Source organism: Papio anubis, chromosome 9 (assembly GCF_008728515.1).
Source record: "Papio anubis isolate 15944 chromosome 9, Panubis1.0, whole genome shotgun sequence".
Taxonomy (NCBI): Eukaryota; Metazoa; Chordata; class Mammalia; order Primates; family Cercopithecidae; genus Papio; species Papio anubis.
The window spans coordinates 84,146,444-84,164,846 of NC_044984.1; the positions used below are offsets into that span (position 1 = coordinate 84,146,444).

At 39.1% G+C, this 18,403-nt stretch overlaps 2 pseudogenes; both read left to right on the forward strand.

The window, feature by feature from the left end:
• The first annotated feature begins 442 nt into the window (after nt 1-442).
• On the forward strand, nt 443-3,132 carry LOC101015979 (annotated as a pseudogene).
• On the forward strand, nt 2,276-2,369 carry LOC116269016 (annotated as a pseudogene).
• Nucleotides 3,133-18,403: the final 15,271 nt, after the last annotated feature.

The following is an 18,403-nucleotide window of genomic DNA, read 5'->3' on the forward strand; positions in this document are numbered from 1 at the left end:
AATTAGTTTCAACTTTTCAGATCTAAACTTATTGAGAGGTTTAACCTGTAGCTTGATGAAAAATTCAACCAGTGTGCAATTTTGGAATACAGAATATCTGTGAGTGAGGACACACAGAACTTCTGTGATCCATTTTGTGGCTGAAACTTTGATTCAAAGAAGAGATAGTCCAGGCCGGGTGCAGTGGCTCATGCCTGTAATCCTAGCACTTTGGGAGGCCGAGGCGGTTGGATCACCTGAGGTCAGGAGTTCAAGACCAGCCTAGCCAACATGATGAAACCCCATCTCTACTAAAAAAAAAAAACAGAAAAAATTAGCCAGGCATGATGGTGGGTGCCTGTAATCCCAGCTACTAGGGAGGCTGAGGCAGGAGAATCACTTGAACCTGGGAGGTGGAGTTTGCAGTGAGCTGAGATCGCCCCATTGCACTCCAGCCTGGGCAACAAGAGTGAAACTCCATCAAAAAAAAAAAAGAGAGACACTGAGTTTGTGTCTCTAATTGTGCCTCCCCTTTCTTGGGAATAATAGCCCTGTAGGGCAGGGGAGGATAAATAAGAGCTTCTAGGGTTTAACTTAAAAATCAGACTATTTAAGCCCCTGGACCTCTAAGCCCTCTCATGTCCCCTTGCTCATGCTCTCTCTACTTGGCTGTCAAAGATCTGCTCCTGCTGCACTGTCACTCTCCACTCTCCTCCCCCTGCTCAACTGGCTTCCGTCTATCCACCCTCCTCTCACTGCAGCTGCTACCACTGCTGCTCTCAGAGAGGTGTGGAGGGGTTTCCTCCCCACCAGTGCTCACAGCTCTGTTTTAGGATCCCACTGTTAGTCTGCCTCTTAGCTTACAGGCATCCTGCCAAAGAATCTGAAGCATTTCCTAAAGGACGGGTAGAAGTGAATTTGAGTGACACAATCATATGTCTCCCTAAACGTTTTCTTCTTCCTTATTAATAATAGGTATAAATAGGATTCTATGCATCTTGACCTTATCCTACTTCAAGTGGGATCTAAAGAAAAGGGCATCTTCCCATTTCTTTTGGTGGAAGGGTATTCACTGTGGTTTCATAGGTTTTCTATTTCAATATTTCTCTCAAGAGGACTAGCAGGAGTGTGTTGAGCCCCGGCTACCCTGATGATCCTGTGGGCACTGACCTGTACTCTGCATTCTCTGAGCCTGGCACCCCCGACCATTGCCACTCCTGTCCCAAGTCTGTTCCCTGTCTCCCAGGTGATGAACAATGCCCTCTTCCAATGGCCCTCTGCCTTGATGTTGCTCCCCTGCCACCAAATCCTTACTTCTATGGCCCTTAGTGCCAACTTTGTGTCTTGAAAGAGTCATACCAAGTACACCATTAAACCAGTGAAGATGAAGAAGTCTGGGGGTGAAGACCACACAGGCCAGATCCAGGTGCATGGTATTGGCAGGGGCCACAAGCAACATTATTGCATGATTGACTTTTGTGTTTCTGGCCTGAGGAAGAGACCAAATCAGGACCCTTTGAGGAGAAGGTTATCCAAGTCCACTGTGATCCCTGTAGGTCAACAGACATAGCTCTGGCTGCTGGGGCAGCCAGAAACACTGGATCATCGCCATAGAAAACAAGCAGGCTGGAGATACCATCCTGAACTCTAACCACATAGGCCGAATGGTAGTTGCTGCTCAGGAAGGGGATGCGCATCCACTTGGGACTCTGCCTTTGGGGACCCTCATCAACAGCATGGAAAGTGAGCGAGGCCAGGGTGCCCAGTATATCCGAGCTGCAGGGACGTGTGGTGTGCTACTGTGGAAGGTGAATGGCACAGCCATTATCCAGCTGCCCTCTAAGAGGCAGATGCAGGTGCTGGAAACATGCATAGCAACAGTAGGCTAAGTATCCAACACTGATCATAACAAACAAGTCACTGGCAGGGCAGGTCACAACCACTGACTGGGCAAGAAGCTTTCCAGTGGGCCATGGCACCGCAAGGGGTGCTGGGCTGGCCGAAAGATTTGGCCACTACCCTTCATGAAGAGTTATGTGAAACTGCCTTCTGCTGCTGCCCAAAGCTAATATTCCTGTACTGTAATATTATGCCCCCCTCCCCTGAAAAAGAAAAAAAAAGAGCACTAGCAGGTTCCTGAGCAGCTGGAAATCTTAGAAACTTGTTGTTTTACCCCAAGTTTCCAATAGGAGTATAGTGATTAGATTCTCCTTCTTCCCATCTTTTCTCTTTCACTGGCCCTCAAGGCACTTAAAATAAAGCCATTAATATTTCATGTTAAACCTTGGTTTTTGTCATGCTCACTTCAGCAGCACATATACTAAAATTGGAATGGTACAGAGAAGATTAGTATGGATGACATGCAAATTCGTGAAGTGTTATATTTTTAAAAGAATGAAATGCTGTCATTTACAGCAACATGGAGAAGCCTGGAGGGCAATATGTTAAGTGAAATAAGCCAGGCACAGAAAGACAAACACTACATACTTTCATTCATTTTTGAAATCTAAAAAAGTTGTTCTCGTTGAAGTAGAGAAGAGAATAGTGGTTACCAGAGGATGGGGAGGGTAGGAAGGAGAGAGAGATGATCAGAGTGGTGGTCAAGTGTACACATTTACAGTTAGATAGGAGGAATAAGTTCTCAAGTTCTTTTGCATACTAGATGAGATGACAATAAAATAGCTAAAAGAGAGGTTTTTGAATGTTCTTATCACAAAGAAGTGATAAATGTTAACAGTGATGGCCATGTTAATTACCCTGATTTGGTCATTATACAATGTATACACGTGCAATCAAAACATTACATTGTATCTCATAAATATATGTAATTAATATGCATCAATTAAATTTTATGCATAATTAGTATGCATAAATTAAAACTTTAAAAAAAACTTATTGTTTATGCTATTGAAAACATAGTTCTATGCATTTCCTAAAATGCCACCTATGTCCTTCCTATTCAGAGCCTCTTGGCTTTAACACATATTGGCCAACTTGGGACCACAGAGGAGGAGCTAAAACATGAGGGATTGGTTTAGGAGGTGGGGGAGACCCAATGTTCATGGCTCTGGGATTCATTCATTTGTTCTGTTATTGGACTTTTAAAAAATAATTTCAACTTTTATTTTAAATTCAGGGTGTATATGCTCAGGTTTATTACATGGGTATATTTATGATGCTGAGGTTTGAGGTATGATTGATCCCATCATCTAGGTACTGAGCATAGTACCCAATAGTTAGTTTTTCAACATTTGTCCCCCTCCCTCTGTCCCTACCCTCTCTAGTGGCCCTCAGTGTCTAACAGTAAACATTTGCTATGTCTAAGATTACATGTTAATGATACTGGAGATTACACATGTGCAATAAGCATAGCTAATGCTTCAAACAGTAGAGAGAAGGGAATAGTTTATATAAAACAGAGGATCTGGAATAAAATCTATGCACTTAAATTATAAATTTGGAAATTTTCCCTAAGGAGATGATATTTGAAGTTTTACAAGAGGCATTCATTCATTTAATCATCAAAAATTTGTTAAGTACCAATGTAGTAAACACTTCTAGGTGCTACAATAATAAAATACGAGTGAATGGGAATGGGGAGTTATTTGTTAATGACTCTAGCATTTCAGTTTTATAAGATAAAGAGTTCGGGAGATGGATGGTGATGGTGATTGCACAACAATATAACTGTTTGCTTTGTTTTGTTGTGTTTTGTTTTGTTTTTGAGATGTAATCTCGCTCTGTTGCCCAGGCTGGAGTGCAGTGGCATGATCTCGGCTCATTGCAACCTCTGCCTCCTGGGTTCAAGTGATTCTCATACCCCAGCCTCCTGAGTAGCTGTGATTACAGGCAACGGCCCCCATACCTGGCTATTTTTTTTTTTTTTAGTATTTTTAGTAGAGAGGAGGTTTCACCATGTTAGCAGGCTGGTTTTGAACTCCTGACCTCAAGTGATCCTCTCACCTCAGCCTCCCAAAGTGCTAGGATTATAGGCATGAGCCACTGCACCCAGCCACAACTGTTCTTAATATCACTGAACTGTATATTAAAAATGGTTAAGATAGTGTATCTTATATTTAAGCACAATAAAAATTGAAAACAAAACAATAACAAAATAGATAAATGAATAAATAATGTAAAAACATGAGTAAACAAAAAAAGATCTTTGCCCTCTTTGGAGCTCATAACCTAGCAGGGGGCAATAGACATTATATATTATATTATTTATACATTAGAAAGTCATAAATGCTAGAGGAAATGTAGGGGGATTAGGCATCCAGAGGTCAGTTGCTATTTTAAATAGAATTATCAGAGTAGGCCTCTTACTCTCTGACCAAAGACTTGGAGATGATGCAATTAGTGACATAAATATCTGGGTTCCAAAGCAGTGAAAACATCCAGTGCAAAAATCCTTAGGTAGGAGCATGACTGACATGTTCTAGGGATGTCAAGGAGGCCAGTGTGGGTGGGACACGGTGGGGGCAGGGAGAGAGAGGTAGGAGTTAAGATTACAGTGGTAAAGGGAAGGCAGATCATATGGGCTCTGGAGATCATTGGAAGGACTTTGGTTTCTACTCTGAGAGAAATGGGAACCATTGCAAAGTTTTAAAAAGCAGAATGGACGATGTGACATATTTTAAAAGGATAATTATTTACAGAGAATAGACTCAAGGGAAGAAGCAGGGTACCTGCTTAGGAGGCTGTTGTATCAGTCTTTGGGTGAAAGATGGTGGTGGCTTGGACTAGAGCAGTAGCAGTATCCGTGGTGGGAAATGGTTAGATTTTTACATATTTTAAAGGTAGAGCCAACAGAGTTTCCTAAAGAATTAGAGGTAAGGTGGAAAAAAGAAAAGTCAAAGATGACTCTGAAGTTTTTGACTTGAGCACCTGGACTGTTGGAGTGCCATGATGGGAGAGGCTTTGAGTGAGTAGTTTTTTTAGGGGGAAGATCAGGAGTTCATTTTTGAACACATTGAGTTAGCTCTCTTATTGCAATTTGGTTTTTTAAGTTGCACAATTGAGGGCCATGGAAAACATGAGTCAATGGTATAGTATCTTTCACATAGTATTGGCTCAGAGTAGGCGTGTCCTTCAGATGTGGAAGAAAAAAGAGGATGTAAGATTGTAAGAGCTCTTTGCTGACTCATGTTTTTCATGACTGTCACTTGTGCAACTTAAGAAAATTAACTGTAATCATAACAGAGCTAACAATACTGAGCTGTTACTATGAACAAATAGATGACATGTTAACTTACGCTAATGTGTGTAATTGAAGGAAATGTTAAATTGCAGTTAGAGGGTAGTGCAGTTAGAGAGATAGTTAGAGTGAGGTTCCCATCCAAGTTCATGGAATCTGTCTTCTGTCCTTGGACTCCGGGTTGAGAATCCTGGAGTGTTTTTTAGTTTACAAATACCCCTGGGCCTAGATTGTTATCCTCACAGCAGTCTTATGGAATAGGTTAGTGAGGTTATCCCTTTCATACTCAGAAGTCGGGAGTGGCTTGCCCAAGATAAAAACATGAATTCAACTTCCAGGCTCTCTGACTTCAAGGCCAACAATTTCTCACTATTTCCTGCCACCCAACTTTTCACTTTGATCATTAAAAGCTTACAAAAAATGTTAGAATAGTATAGTACAATGAACACTGCATACTTTTAACCTATTTCACCAACTATTTACTTTGCCACATTTGATTTATGTCCTTACAAATACACACAAACACACATAGGAGTTTTTTAGTGACTTTTTAAAAAGTAAATTGCAGGAATTCTGTCACATTCAAGTATGTTTAACCTGCATCTCTTAAGAATAAGAGCATTCTAGAGAACCCATAAATAAAGTTGCACACCCACAACCATCTGATCTCGGACAAAACTGTCCAAAATAAGCAATGAGGAAAGGACTTCCTATTCAATAAATGGTGCTGAGATAGCTAGCTAGCAATATGCAAAGGAATAAAACTGGATAACTACCTTTCACCACATACAAAAATTAACTCAAGGTTGATTAAAGCTTTAAATGTAAGACCTCAAACTATAAGAATCCTAGAAGAAAACATAGGAAACACTATTCCGGCCATTGACCTTGGGAAAAAATTTATGATTAAGCAATTGTAGCATAAACAAAAATGGACAAATGAGACCTAATTAAACTAAAGAGCTTCTGTACACCAAAACAAAAACAAAAACTATAAACAGAGTAAACAGACAACTCACAGAATGAGAGCAAATATTTGCAAACTATGCATCTGACAAAGGTCTAATATCTAGTGTCTATAAGAAATTTAAATAACTTAGTAAGCCAAAAACAAATAACCACATTAAAAAGAGGTGAAAAGACAGAATGGACACTTCCCAAAAGAAGACACACAATTGTTCAACAAACATGAAAATGTGCTCCACATCATTAATCAAAAGAAATATAAACCAAAACCACAATGAGATACTATCTCACACTAGTCAGAATGGCCATTACTAAAAAGTCAAAAAATAATAGGTGCCAGTGGAGCTGCAGAGAAAAGAGAACACTTATACACTGTTGGTGGGAATGTAAATTAGCTCAGCCACTGTAGAAAGGAGTTTGGAGATTTCTCAAAGAACTTAAAAAAAAAACTTCCACTTGACCCAGCAATCCCATTACTGGGTATATAGCCAAAAGAAAATAAATCGTTCTGCCGAAAATATACATGAAGTCGTATGTTTATCATAGCACTATTTATAATAGCAAAGTCATAGAATCAACCTAGGTGCCCAACAGTGGTGGATTGGATAAAACACCGTGTGTGTGTGTGTGTGTGTGTGTGTGTATATGCATATACTTTTTTTTTCAGACGAAGTCTTGTACTGTCGCCTGGACTGGAGTGCAGTGGCACAATCTCGGCTCACTGCAACCTCTGCCTCCTGGGTTCAAGAGGTTCTCCTGCCTCAGCCTGCCAAGTAACTGGGGTTACAGATGCCCATCACCACACCCAGCTAATTTTTTGTATTCTTAGTAGAGATGGGATTTCACCATTGTTGGCCAGGCTGGTCTCGAACTCCTTACCTTGTGATTTGCCCACCTCAGCTCCCAAAGTGCTGGGATTACAGGCATGAGCCACCGTGCCCAGTCAGAAAATATTTTTATATATATATATATATGTGTGTGTATATATATATATGTATATATACACACACACGTATGTACACCATATATATAGAGATAGATCCACACACCCCATAGAATACTATGCAAACATAAAAATAACTAAATCATGTCCTTTGTAGCAATATGGATGCAGCCAGAGGCCATTATCCTAAACAAATTAATGCAGAAACAGAAAACCAAATACTGCCTATTTTCATTTATAAGAGCGAGCTAAACATTGGGTCCACATGGACATAAAAATGGCAACAATGGACACTGAAGACTACCATTGTGGGGAAAGGTTGAAAAACTATTGGGTACTGTACTTATTACCTGGATGATGGGATCAAGATATTACAACATATTCTCAAACTTTGATGAGCTTAGTTGTCTCAGTACTACTCTGGCTATTTTGAAGTACATTATTTTGTTAACCACACCCTTTCACCTTTTATAAAGCTGATAAATAGGAAGTGTTTTTTTCTTTTCATTTTTTGTCTTGGTAGTTTGTAACCACATTTTTCGCACTGTGGTTTCATGTAAGCAGTTGTTGATAATCAACTGACGAGTGTTATGTACAAACGTCATGATTATGAGGCATCGAAGTGAGTGCAAGAACGTTTGAGACAATGTATATATAACTCTACAAATAACGTGTTCCTATGGTATGGAAGACAAATTATTTTCTCTAACTTTATCACATGTCCAACAAACAGTCCTTTGGTTGTTCAAAGATTATTGTCACGATCCACTTTGTAGTTTAAAAAAAGATTAGATTTTTTTTTTGTCTCAGTGCAATTTAATTACTTATTTAAAAAATCCCAGGAGGCTTTGGCAATTCTCTCCTGAATAATTTACTGCTTAAAATGATAATAGTAATACTATAGTATATGACATTGGTTTAAATTAAAAGATGTAAGTTTATCAATTGATACGATTTTAAATTCAATTCTCTGAACTAAAGTTAGGAATTAATCTCACACATAAGGATTGGAGAAGGCCTTCTGTGGTGCCAGTTGTTAATGTCTTTCAGTACTTTGGAAGAAAATTGCTGAAGGAGATTTTGGCTCTGCCTCAGAGATGCCCTTGATCCTGCACCTGGCACGTGATTTTTCCAAACAAGGAAGGCTGTTTTCTTACAAATGTGAATTTAATCCCTATGTAAACCTTCTGAGGCTAGAAATCCAGGCACATTATATAGTATACATGATATTTTAGAAGATACGTTTTTTGAAGAAGATCAGTTTTGAGCCTGTTTAATATTAACAAAGAATTTCCTAAACTTAGTTGCCTCTAGAAATTATCCTTCGTACTGAACAAACCCCAAAAAACATAAAACATGTCAAAACAAAACAAAACAAAACAAAACAGTGGCACTTGTGTTCTATAGAATTCACTTTGCAAATTGAAATTCAGTGACTTTATTTTGGAAGTTAAAGTCTATACCAGATAGTTTTTGAAAGCACCTTCAATCCTAAAACAATAAATTTCCAGCATAACATGTTAGCAACATCTTGTGTTCAACATTGTATTATAATATACTGTAGATACAGTTTTGCTGTAAGTAAAAAAAAATGTTGTTTGCTAATGTAAATGCAGTTTTAAGGGGAATTAAAATGAGTTTTCATTACGTGATATTTTATTGGATGACTGAAAATGAGCTCATTTTAAGTGGAAAGACTGGTTTTATGACTCAGATATTTTTATTATAATTTTAAAAAGCATTTTCTTGTAGTTTCTTTGAAATTAAAAAACAAGAAAAAGTCAAAACCTGCATTGAAGATTTTCTGATGTCCTGGTGGCACTTTTCAGATGAAATTTTGAGAAACATTATGGTGATTTTTTAAAATAGTAAAATGTTAATATGGTGCTACCTTATAGTCAAAATGTATAAGCAATTGGTAAGGCCACAAATACTACAGAATGGTTGAAAATATGTAAGACATTTATTTCATTGTTCCACAAAAAATTTTTTGTTCCATCAACCCTTGTTTTCTGGGCTAAACCAACCCAGGAACAAAAACAAGATTATAATGACAGAACATAGGAAATGTCTTTTTTCCTGTGTCTTCTTCTTAAGAAGTACAGTCCTCATATATTCCTCTCAAATAGTTCTGGACATCCCTAGAACGTGGTCTCACAAAGATCAGGAACTAGTCCTTTTCACTTCTATGTGAGTCGCTTCATTTTCTTCCTTTTCGGGTTATTGTAGTGATGACACCAAAAGTGGCAAATATGTCACCCCTACTCACAAAGTCACCGATGTTAAAGTTACTAATGTCATCCTCTTTAGGTTGCTCGATGTTGTTGCTGTTGGTCAATGTGGATAAGTAACAGCTGCATCATCCTGCTATTGCTAAAGTTCCCTACAGTGATAATGAAGTTGACCAGCACTCTCAATGACCCATTGAGATTTTGGTGGATAAAGTTGCCTCTTCTTTTTAGATTTTACCCATCACAGTATACAGGACTCCATGGGGCTTAGCTGGAGGAAAATTATTAGTGACTGCTGTTATCTGATTGGCTTTTGATTTTCTCTGCCCTTAGGATGAATTCTTTTCCTGTAGAAAATTCCTGCTTAAGAATTGGGTGAATAATTAAAAATAACCTAAAAATTAATTTGCAGATATCATTTTCTGATTGGCATTATCTGTCTCAGCACACAAGTTGCCATAATGGTGGGTAAAGTAACAAGTAACAAGTCTGCTTTGCTCTAGAGCAGATTGATAAATGTAGGTAAGTGGCATATGTGAAAGAACCAATAACGTTTAAGAGCCTGCTGATAAAAGATGATGTTGAGTAAAATGATAGATTCCTGTCTTAAAGGGTAACTTTTCTTATTATTTTCTTAGGCTCTATTGTAGTTGTTATTTATGATACGCTCCAGTTGAGGCATAATCTTGTAATTACTGCTCCCTCTACTCTTTCTCAACTTATTCTTCACTATGAGTGTTAGTATTCACCAGGTTAGACTTCATCAATAAGTAATTTGCATCAGAATGAGGAAAGACTGTGTCCTTCTCTGTGTCCAAATTGTCCTTTTTTACAAACCCATAGTCTTATTGGATTAGGGATCACTCTGTTTGTTTTCTAATCTTAGAAAGAGGTAACTTAGACTAAATCAGGGATTGGGTAAATTATAACCCTCAGGCCAAATTTAATCTACCACCTGGTTTTACAAAGGCAGTTTTATTATAACACAGCCACACTCATTCATCTACTTACTTTCTATGGTGGACTTCTTGCTACAATGGCAGAGTTGAGCAGTCGTAACAGAGACTCCATGGCCCAAAAGCCTAAAATATTAACTATGTGGACTTTTACAAAAACAGTTTTCCGACCTCTGACCTAGGTAGCTATGTAAAGGGAGAAAAAGAGGTTCTGTTTTTGTTTCTGTGTTTTTAATTAAGTCTACTAGGGACAGACTTATTAGCCTTTAGAGTAAAACGTAATCCCCACGTTACTAATAACATGAACTCCACATTTGAAAAATGGACTACGTGGTTTAAAATGCTTCATTTAAACTCATTTTTTCCTTATGTATAGTTGTTTGTAATTAGTAATTATTCAGCTATTCTAGTTTACTCTTGCTTTTGCAAATAACTGGTTACAGAAGTAAAAAATGGAAGGGTTGTCTGAAGGCATCATGTGTTTTTGAGGGTTGTTGATCTAATGTTTCTTGAAGCCAGGAAGATATTTGTGCTTTTTGTCTGTGGCTTCATTTCCCTAGAGGAAATCACCTGGGGCAGATAACAGCGAGCTCAGTGTATTCTTGTCACTCAATTGATTAGTTGATTGATTTGAAATAACAGAAATAATGAAGAAAGATATTTCTTTTTGGGAATTTTTTTTTTTTAAGTTTATAGTAATGTGACCCTAATAAGTTACTTAATCTCTCTGAACTTTAGTGATCTTCTCTGTAAAGGTACTACCTATTACATACGGTTATGAGGATTAAATGAAATGGTCCATTTAAAGTGTTTGATAGAGTATCTTGTGTACAATTAGAGAATAATACATTTAATTCTTCTTTTTATTATTATTGCTATATTTTTAGCTACTGTTTTAGGCTGAATATTTGTCCTTTCCAAAATTCATGTGGAAATTTAATCCCCAATGTGGCAGTGCTGACAGGGGGCTTTTAAGAGCGAATTGGGTCATGAGGGCTTTGCCCTCATGAGTGGATTAGTCCATTAATAGATTAATGAATTAATGGGTTAATAGATCAATGAGCTATCACAGGAATGAGAATGGTGGCTTTATTAAAAAAAAAAAAAAAAAAGGAAGAGAGATATGAGCTACCATGCTCAGTTCCCTACCAATTTGATTACCTGCACAGCCCTGGGATGCTTCAGAGAGTCCCTACCAGCAGGAAGGTTCTCACTAGATGTAGCTCCTTGATCTTGAATTTCCCAGCTTCCAAAACTGTAAGAAACTGTAAAAATTACCCAGTTTCAGATATTGTGTTATAAGTAACAGAAAATGGACTCAGACACTTACCATATCCTAATTCCTGTGTTACATTTTAGCTACATGGAATATTAATAATTCATTTATTTATTGTATTTCTTACTGTATTCTTTTGGATTCTCCAGAGAAATAGAACGGGTCAGGTTCTTATATATTGATTATAAGAAATTCTGTGGAGGCTGAGAAGTCCCAAGATCTATAGTCAGCAAGCTGGACACCCAGGAGAACAGATGGCATAGTTCCAGTCCAAGTCTGAAGGTCTGAGAATCAGGAGAGCTGATGGCCTAAGTTCCAGTCTTTGTCCAAGTTCTAAGGCAGAAGAAGTCTGATGTCCCAGCTCAGTGATAGTCAGGAAAAGAGAGTGAAGTCTCCTTCACACTACCTTATTGTTCTATTCAAACCATTAAAACTTTCGATGAGGCCCACCCACATTGGGAAGGTCAAACTGTTTTACTCAGTCTACTGATTCAAATGCTAATCCCACCTAGAAAGTTGCTCATGAACACACCCAGAATAATGTTTAATGAAATATCTGGGCACCCTGTGACCCAGTCAAGGTGACACATAAAATTAACTATCCGAAGTTCACCCCTTGTCAATTTGGCACCCATATGCATCTCCTTAAAGCATACTTAATATCCAAATAAAGACAATAACAAGGCAACAGTTACACCTAACTGATAAAATATCTTCCATACAATTGGCAATGCGCTAACCCCTTCCCCAGAAGAGGAGGTAAAGTCCTTGAGTGATGTTTGCTTTTCTCCTTTATAGCCCATAGCCTAAATACTATGATGTAAAATTAACAATACTTAAATACTATGATATAAAGTCAATATATTTTATGTTACATGATAAATGAATAAGAGAGGGAAGAAAACAAAAGATATTTGCTTAATATATATTAATAAATAAATATGCTTATACATGTATGTATAGTTGTACATACAAACATGCTAATAACAAATGAGGGTGAAATATTTATGACAATTACAGTCCTTATTTCTGTTACTGGTCACATGGTTATAGCTGGTAGTTAGACCTCCATCCACTACCCATTCTGTATTCCCTTTGCCTTTAGCAAGCACTCAGCTGACTGTGGTTCTTTCAAATGACCCAAACCTGCATTCCTGAAGGGTCTGGGCCTTAGTGGTCCTGCCTGGATTGGGTTTTTCACTGACGGTAATTATAGGGTATGGTAATACTAAGAAAAGTCCTAAGGAATCTCCTATATTTCAGATGTACTCTTTCTTATCTCCATTGTAGAATAGCAACTTAATTTCTTCTTGGTAGTTAGGATCGATCACTCCAGCCAGCACAGTAACTCCCTTCTTTGGCCTGTTTTATCAGAGGCATGTGGAGTTCAAAGTGGCCAGGTGGCTGTCTTAACTTCCAGTTCAGTGGAATCATTGTTATGTCTCCTGGTGGACGCATTCTTCCTGTTGGAGCTGAGACCTCTAGACCTGCAGAACATAAGGTTGTGGGAATAGGAAGCAAATATTTTGCTAGTAGGTCACTAGAGATAATAGTGAGTGGTGCCACTCTAATTTTCACCTCTTGATTACTAGACCTGTGAATTCTAGCTGTGGGTGTAGCAGCACTATAGATTGAATGCTGACTCAGAGCATATACAGCCTTCTGGAGAACACTGCCCCAGCACTGTAAGGTATTGTCACTTAGCTGGAACTGTAATTGAATCTTCAAAACGTCATTATATTAACCTAGCTTATTCAGGATAATGGGGAATGTATTGTACAGAACCATCTGCAAACTAGGCCTGAGTCTTCTTTTCCTCTGATTATAATCTGATTATAATATTATAACTGGTCAGCTGATTATAGGGAACTTCTCATGAGGCCATAGGTGCAGACTGGGAGAGAGAAAGCAATGTAGCAAGAGTGAGGACTGAGGGTATTTGAGTCACTTTTTCTTGTAACTCATTTGTGGCTTCAGGGCCTGCTTTGGCCCAATCATGTATTTACCATTGACATTTGATGATGAAGTCTTCCTGTGCACAACTAATTTTATGGCTTGGTGGGTCATATAACAACCAGTTCAGATGGGCAGCTCAGATCAAATGGCAACTTAGTGACTCATGGTTAAGTGTTCAGCCTCTGTTAAGGCGCAGTAGTAGGCCAAGAGCTATTTCTCAAAAGGAGAGTAGTTATCTGAAGAGGATGGCAGGGCTTACTCCAAAATCTTAAGGTCCTGTGCTGCAATTCACCTATAGGGGACTATTAATGGCTCCAAACAGCATCCCTATCTGCCACTGACACTTCAGGTACCATTGGATCTGCTGAATCATATGGTCCAGGTGGCAAAGCAGCTTACACAGCAGTGTGGACTTATTGCAAAGCCTTCTTTTGCTCTGGGCCCCACTCAGAACAAGCAGCTTTTTGGATCACTCGGTCAATGGGCTGGAGAATACACACAAATGAGGAATATATTTCTTCTGAAATCCAAACAGGCCCACTAGGCATTGTCTCTTTCTTGGTTGTAAGAGGGGTCAGATGGAAAAACTTATCCTTTACCTTAGAAGAGGTATCTTGACACGAGCCATACCACCGGAGTCCTACAAATTTCACTGAGGTAGAAGACCTCTATTTTTTTTTTAAATTTATTTCCCACTCTCTGATCTATAGTTTTTGTTTGTTTGTTTGTTTGTTTTTAACCAATATGTCTAGAGTAGTTGCAACTTCTTATTCACTAAGTCCAGTTGGAATAATGCCATCAGTGTAATGGACCAATGTGATATCTTGTGGAAGGGAAAGGCAATCAGGGTCCCTGTGGACTAAACTATGGCATGGTGCTGGAGAGCTGGTATACTCCTGGGGTAGGACAGTGAAGGTGGACTGTCGGACTTGCCAGCTGAAAGCAAATGGCCTCTGGTGGTTTTTACTAACAGGTATTGAGAACAAAGTATTTGCCAGATCAATAGCTGCACAGCAGTTACCAGGAAATGTGTTAATTTGCTCAAGCAATGGAACCACATCTGAGACAGCAGCTGCAATTGGAGTCACCATCTGGCTAAGTTTACAATACTACACTGTCATTCTCTAAGATCCATATGTCTTCTGCACAGACCAGAAAGGAGGGTTGAACGGGGATGTGGTGGGAATCAGCACACCTGCATCTTTCAATGATGATGCAACCTTGATAGTGGCCCTAATCTCTGCAATCCCTCCAGGAATGTGGTAAAGTGGAAGCAGTTATAGTGGCTTCCACTTGGTCTTTCATACCATAATAGACCTCACTCCACAGCTCAGTGAACCAATGTGGGGATTCTACCAGCAGCTAAAGATATCTATTTCAATTATGCATTCTAGAACTGGGCAAATAACCACAGGATGGTTTTGGGAACCTGTTAGACTCACTGTAACATGGACCTTGGTTAAAACTCTGTTGATCACCTGACTTCCCTAAGCCCCTACTCTGACTATTGTTGGACCACAGTGATGTTTTGGATCTTCTGGAATTAATACTAGTGTCAATTTGGAGTTAATATCCAGTAATCCCTGAAAAGTTGGATTATTTCCTTTTCCTCAGTACACAGTTACTCTGAAAAAAAGGCCATATGTCTCTTTATGGAAAGTTAGGAGAAAGATTACAGCATAAACTTTTGGCAGTCCTTCTTCTAGGAGACCTGGCTTCTCCTTCATTTAAGTGGTTCTGAGACTATAAATTAGCTCAAGTATTGGAATTGATTGAAGGGTTGTGACTCTCTGATTTATGATTCAAAGTTTTGTCCACTTGACCTTGAACTTTTCTTTTTCTACAGATCGAGTAAGAATTTAATAGGCTTTCTATCTATTTCACTTCGAGGTACAGCATGATAAACCAGTCAATTGCATAGGTCTGCATGAGTCAGACTATTCTGATTGCTGCTTTGAATCTGAGCTCCATTGCGATAACCACACCCACTTTGCCTTTGGTAGTTGAGTGCTGCCACTTGACTCCTGCCATCCTTGGGATTCAGTTTCTCTCATTACACTTACATTTTCCAGTTCAGTGACTGTAGTTCCCACTGTAAGGTCTGGCCTATGGAAAAGAATAATCACAGAGCTCTTCATGGATGCCAGGGCTCCCCTCATGGATTTACTTTTCGTAGTTTTGGTGAAAGGTATGTCTTCTGGATCCATTCAGTGTGGAAAAGTAGCTGTTATATGAAACACCTACTCATATCTCTCACATTCCAGTCTCCCTAAACTTATTTTATTTTTTGAGATGGGGGTCTCGCTATGTTGACCAGGTTCGTCTTCTCCCAAAGTGCTGGATTACAGGCATGAACCACCACATCCAGCCTTCCCTAAGCCTTTGAATCTCCTCCTCTGCATTAAACCAAGGCAGATTTGGCATTTCCAGTTCACTTTCTGTGGGCTGCCTTTTGGTCTGTGTTTCAGCCAACCTACTAACCAAACCATTAGAGCCATCCCTAACTCACTAAGCTGCAATGTTAAATACAGAATTTCTTTTAGTGAGACTGTATTAGTGAATTCAGCCTGATTCAGCTTCATGTTTTTTCCACCATTATCCTACACTCTCAATATCCATTCTCACACATGTTCCCAGATTTCTGTCTGTATAAATTAACAAAACTCAAGTAATTCTTTTAGAATGTACTACATCTCATTATGGGTAACACTTTGAACCTCACCTTTAGGGTCCTGCTGGGCCTTGAGTCTCGTTATAAGTCTAAAAGCAAAGGGGGTGGTGGGGTGGGTCCTAAGGAGAACCAGCAGTTGTCTTATATGACTATTGCCTCAGGGGAGGCAATTATAATTTCCCTAGGCAATACAGACCTCTTTACCCCACTTCAGATTGGGGTGGAGAGGCCTCTTCTACCAACAAAGACTCTTCAGAATTTAGAGGCTCAATGTCCCCAGCTTCATCAGGGTCTTCCCAGATGTAGCCATTCCAACATACAGGATACTATTTTTTTTCCCCAGTCAATGCCCTCATTTTAACAGTAGACACTCCGCAAGTCTGGAAGTTTAACTTGTGCTATAATTCAGCTAGTTTCAAGTTGAGATTCTGTGTTTGATTTTCAAAAGTCTTATCCCTACAACTACTGAAATAAGAGACTCCTTCAGGGTTCACAGAATTTTTCAGATTATTTATGCAGTACTTGAACTGTGGAATCCAAATCCTTGGGTTCATCCTTTTCTTTCACCACTTTGTCTAGTGATGTCAGGAGCAATCAGCCAACCTCATATTTGTTAGTTTTCCAACAAATATTTGAAAGTATCATACATACAGTCCCCTATTCTTTGCTTCTTATAAGTGGTTGATTAGGAGGATCCAGTGGAGATATCTTGTATATATCCATTGCCAGATCACACCATGGGCTATCAGTGCTCTATTTTATTGCTAGAAACAGAGTCCTTAGCATTTTTAAAGCTAATCAGATTAGAGAACCAATTCCAGAATCCCCAGAAGCAATTCGGAAAACTTATCCTTAAAATTCTATTCCTTTAGAACCACTCTTGTTACCAAAATATCATATATATTATGTATTCTATTGGTTCTGTTTCCCTGGAGAACCCAGGCATATAGAAAGATTAGATAGATAGATAGATAGATAGATAGATAGATAGATAGATAGAGCAAAGAACAGGTAACTGTATGTATGATACTTTCAAATATTTTTGGAAAATTAACAAAGATAATGAGATTAGCTATTTGCTACTGATGTCACTGGACAAAGTGGTGAAAGAAAAGGATGAGCCCAAGGATTTGGACTCCCAGATCAAGCACTGCATAAATAATCTGAAAACTTATGTGCATCCTGAAAGAGACTCTTATCTCCAGTACAGTAGACATAGATTTTACATATATACTTAAATCTATTCTATTTGTCACTGTCTATTTATCTAGATTTACTATAAGTAATTTTCTCATATAGTTATAGTGGCTGACAAGTCCTAGGATCTACAGTGAGCAAGCTGGAGATTTGGGAGAGCTGGTGATGAAAGTTTTAGTCTGTGCCTAAGCCCAAGGGCAGGAGAGTATGATGTCTCAGCTTGAAGACGGTAGGACGCAGAGAGCAATTCTCCCTCACTTTGCCTGTTTGTTCATACAGCAGACTGTATGAGCCCCATCTACATATAGGATGGCAATCTGCTTTACTCAATCTGATTAAAATGCTAACCCCATCCAGAAAGCCTTCACAGACATGCCCAGAATAATGTTTAATGAAATATCTGGACACCACATGATCCAGTCAAGTTGATATATAAAATTAACCATCTCCCTTACTAGGTGCCAGCCACATGGACATATAGTAGTAAACATGACAAACACCGTTGTTGCCCTCAGGGAGCTTACATTCTAGTGGAGGTGACAAAGATAAACAAAGTTTCACAGTAAGTTGTATAAAGAAAAGTAAAGCAGAGTTAATGGGTAGAGAGAGACAGGCTAGGGTAGATGGGGCTCAGTTAGACAGGATGGTCTTGGGAAGTCCTCTTTAAAAAGGACACGTTGACTTGGCACTGTGGCTCACGCCCATAATCCCAGCACTTTGGGAGGCCAAGGTGGGCAGATCATGAGGTCAGGAGATTGAGACCATCCTGACTAACACAGTGAAACCCCCTTTCTACTAAAAATACAAAAAATTAGCCGGGCAAGGTGGTGGGCGCCTGTAGTCCCAGCTACTTGGGAGGCTGAGGCGGGAAAATGGCGTGAACCCGGGAGGCGGAGCTTGCAGTGAGCCCAGATCGCCCCACTGCACTCCAGCCTAGGTGACAGAATGAGACTCCATCTTTCAAAAAAAGAAAAAAAGAGACACGTTAGCAAAGACTTGAATAAGTCAAGGTAGCAAGCCATGTGAATATC